This window comes from Magnolia sinica, chromosome 19 (genome assembly GCF_029962835.1).
Source record: "Magnolia sinica isolate HGM2019 chromosome 19, MsV1, whole genome shotgun sequence".
Taxonomy (NCBI): Eukaryota; Viridiplantae; Streptophyta; class Magnoliopsida; order Magnoliales; family Magnoliaceae; genus Magnolia; species Magnolia sinica.
The window spans coordinates 41705143-41709132 of NC_080591.1; the positions used below are offsets into that span (position 1 = coordinate 41705143).

Sequence of the window (3990 nt, forward strand, 5' to 3'; positions counted from 1 at the left end):
GGCAACTAAGTAGGGGGTTTAATTTACAATGTTATACGAGCCTTTATAGTGTTTATAACGGTCCATGTCCCTAGGCCTAGTTAATCTCATTCTTGTGCTTTGATACCAACTATAACATCCCGAACTTTCGCACTCGAGTACATACTTGTGCTAAAAACTCCAAGTGTTAATAATGTAAGATTTTAGATGCATGTTGAGGATCAAATATTACATATTATCCCTCATTTATTACTTGGTTTTATGAACATGATAATGCTTAATGTTCTATTTTAATCATGTTTGTGTTGCAAGGTGAATTTAAGAGCTTGGATTGAAAATGATGCTAAAAGCATGGATTTAGTGCTCAAGAATCACCAAGGCAAAGGAGAGATCTTAGGGACCAAAAATGGAGAATTCTCATGCCAAAGTCCTAGGAAACCAAGTATAAAGGATGGAGAAAATATTGGCAAAAGCACAAGTTAAACATCATAAAAATAACCAATTTAGGTGCCACCTAAGCCAACTTCGGTGCCACCTAAAATGTACAAAATAGTCCAACAAGAAAACAGCTTAATTAAGTGCTACCTAAGCTTAATTCGGTGCCACCTAAGCCAATTTCAGTGCTACCTAAGTAATCTGCACATACAATTTCAGATACGATAAATTTCAGACATTCGATTTAGGTGCCACCTAAGCCAATTTCGATGCCACCGAAATCGTGTAAAGTTGTAATGCAGGGTCGACGTGGATTGTGTAATTTAAAGCGGTTTACCGAAATTCTAGGTTGGTGCATAAGAGGGGGATTCACAACTATAAATAGGAGTTCCTAGGACATTCCTAGGCATCATTTAGGGTTTCATGAGTGGAGCAAAAGTGTGGAGAGCCACCACTAAGAGTCTTTCTTCTCTTCCTTAGTTGTTTTTAGTTGTTTTTATGCTTTTCTTAAGAGATTTTAGTTCAATCATGTCTATGGTTGGCTAAACCTCTTAGCTAGGGCTAAGAGGTGAAGCTTGTAGTGTGATTAGGATATTTACTTTGCTTTGATTCATGTTTGTGTTTAAATTTCATTCAATTCTAGTTGATTTTAAGGAATATTTTCAATTTTTAATGGTTTGTTGTGACTCAAATTATAATAGATCTGCAATGGCTTTAAATATCTTCTTTTCTATTTGTGATTATGGATTTGGTAAATCTCGTTGTTTGTCATTGTCTCTTGGGCATAGTTGGGTGATGGAATCCCTTGCAATTCACCATAATTCTCCTTCATTGAGGCTAGATCAATGAGAAGTTCAGAGATTAAACTGTCTCTTCTTCCAATTAGATAGGATAGGACTCAGATTCTAGTTAGATCTCTTGAATTAAGAAAGGTAGCATCTCAAGGTAGCACCCTAGTACCCACCTTTAAATACAAAGTTTCAATTTCATCCTTCACAATTACTCTTCAAAATTCTTCAGATTTAGATTTACATCTTCTTCTAATTCTACTTCCAGTCACTTTCAGAAACGTATGAGATTAGTCCTCGTGGATTCGACCTCGGTCTCACTGAGATTATTACTACATCGTGACCCTACACTTGGGGTTGTGAACAAGTTTTTAGCGTCGTTGCCGGGGACAAACGGTTGCATTTTTTTCCTGAGATTAACTAGTTTTAGAATTAGGTTAAGCTTATGGTTTCTTTACTTTCTATTTTTAGGTTAGGGTTTTTCTGATTTATTTTTAGAAACTAATTTATTTTCTATTTCTAGGATTAGAAACTTTCCTAATTTGTTTTTAGAAACTAGGTTGCTTTCTTATTTCTTTTTTAGAAACTAATTTTTTTTCCTTTTTCTTCTACAGGATCCCAATATAGAAACTTCTAATTTGGTAACTTCTTTCTATTTCTAGATTTCTATTTCCCTCTCTTTCTTTTTAGGTTTGGTTAGATTATGAAATTGAGGGTTGAGTGTATTTCATGCCCAAGTGGGTCCGTGATAACACTCGACGTCTCTTGATTGAAAGAGGATTAGTTAAGGGTTTAACTATCCATCACAGGATTAGACACCACTCGAGATCCTAGGAGTTAATTGAAGTGATGGCTGTAAATTAACCCGCTAATGAACCTGTGATCCAACCTCAACCTCGGGTTGAAGAAATCTAGGATGAGAATGAGGTACATCAAGAACCCCCGCCTCATACTTTACGAGACTATTTACAACCGGTGGGGGTGAGCAAGCCCTCATGCAGGGTTTTTCCAAAAAATATGGGACATATGGATATCAAGCCAGGGGTGATCCAACTCCTTCTAAAATTCCATGGACTTGAATATAAAAATCCATGTTTACACTTAAAAGAGTTTGATGAGATCATAGCCACTTTATATTTTCCTAACATGTTCGATGACACGGTCAGGCTGAAACATTTTTCCTTTTCTTTGAAAGAGAAAGCTAAGACATAGATGCATTCGCTACGTCCTCGATCTATTGGTAGATGGAATGATATGACAAGGGAACTCATAAATAAAATTTTCCCATATTATAAAATGAACACTCTCAGAAAATCAATCATGAACTTCACCCAAAAGGAAGGTGAAACATTCTTCCAATGTTAGGAGCGGTTCAAGGATCTTGTCAGTTCATGCTCATAACATGGTTTTGAAATGTGGCACATTACACACTTTTTCTATGATGGACTGACATCTTCCATGCACCAATTGGTCGAGACAATGTGCAATGGGGAATTCATGAATAAAAATGTCGATGACGTGTGGGATTATTTGGACAAACTTGCTAAAAATGCACAATTATAGGACACCTTTCCAAAATCAAGCACCACTTCTAAGCCCACTCCATCAAAGGAGAGGGGCGAAATATACCTTCTAAAAGAGGATGATGATATCAATGCTAAAGTGGCTAATCCCATAAGGACATTTGAGGCCATAGAACTAAAGATGGATAAGGCTAAGGAAACTGTTTGTGGTATTTGCTCTTGCAACATTCATACAACTGAAAATTGCCTAACAATACATGCCTTTCAAGAGGTAGTGAATGAGCAATCTAATGCCGCAAATAATTATTAAAGGCCTTTTAAGTGCTATAATTTAAAGCCCTATTTGTTGTCAAATTTGTGGTGCCAAAGACACTACTATGAAGCTTGCATATATGAAGAACAAAGCTTTACTCAAGATCAACTTAGTTTGATAAGCACTGTTCATAAGTCAAGACTCGAGAAAGTGAGATTGTTCAACTAGATTCAAGAAGCTTTCAAGTTCAAACTCAAAAATCTCAAGAAGCTTTCAAGTTCAATCTCAAGATCTTAAAAAGCTCTCAAGTTTAAACGACATCAAGACTTCAAGCTCCATTACTTTCAAAGGTCACTCGTCTCTAAAGTTTCAATGTCCTTACTACACTATTGAGGTATGACTGACCATAGGTTGACCTTTAGAGTAGGTCATTCTGGATACATAATTCATATATTTTTTATATATGTGTTTGGACAGTTCTAAGACTAGTCCTGGACTTTGTTCGACTAGTCCTAGCACTGCTTTGACCTGTTTAAGAAATTCTTGGATCAGTTGGAAGTTTGTTGCAAAATTTAGATATTTTTTGTTAGGCTACGACTAGTCCTAGGGACTGTTCGATCAGTTGTAGGAACAGTGTCGACTGCATCTTCGACTAGTCGTAGACCTACGACTCAAAGAACAGCATTGAAATTAGACAACCTACGACCAGTCGAAAGGATCCTACGACCAGTCGAAGGAGACCTACAACTAGTCGAAGGAGATCTACGACCAGTCGTGAAACTGCCAAATCTTATCGCGCCCAAATTTTTAAATATCTGTTGGTTCTATGACCAGTCGTAGAGGTCCTTAAACCAGTTGAAGGTGTGATTTTCTCACCTATAAATAGAGTACGAATCTCAAAATAAAAAAGGCAATTCAAGTTAATTTAATTCAGTCTTTTGAGATATAAGTCGGTGCTCCATTTAAGCTAAGTGTGCATATTTAATATTTTCTTTCTTTAGCTTTGTTAATT

General features: G+C 36.5%; 1 non-coding gene across 1 annotated transcript; it reads right to left on the bottom strand.

The window, feature by feature from the left end:
• Nucleotides 1–2504: 2504 nt before the first annotated feature.
• Nucleotides 2505–2611, bottom strand: LOC131235811 (small nucleolar RNA R71). Its single transcript, XR_009166331.1, has one exon. It is a non-coding gene; the product is annotated as a small nucleolar RNA R71 (small nucleolar RNA).
• Nucleotides 2612–3990: the final 1379 nt, after the last annotated feature.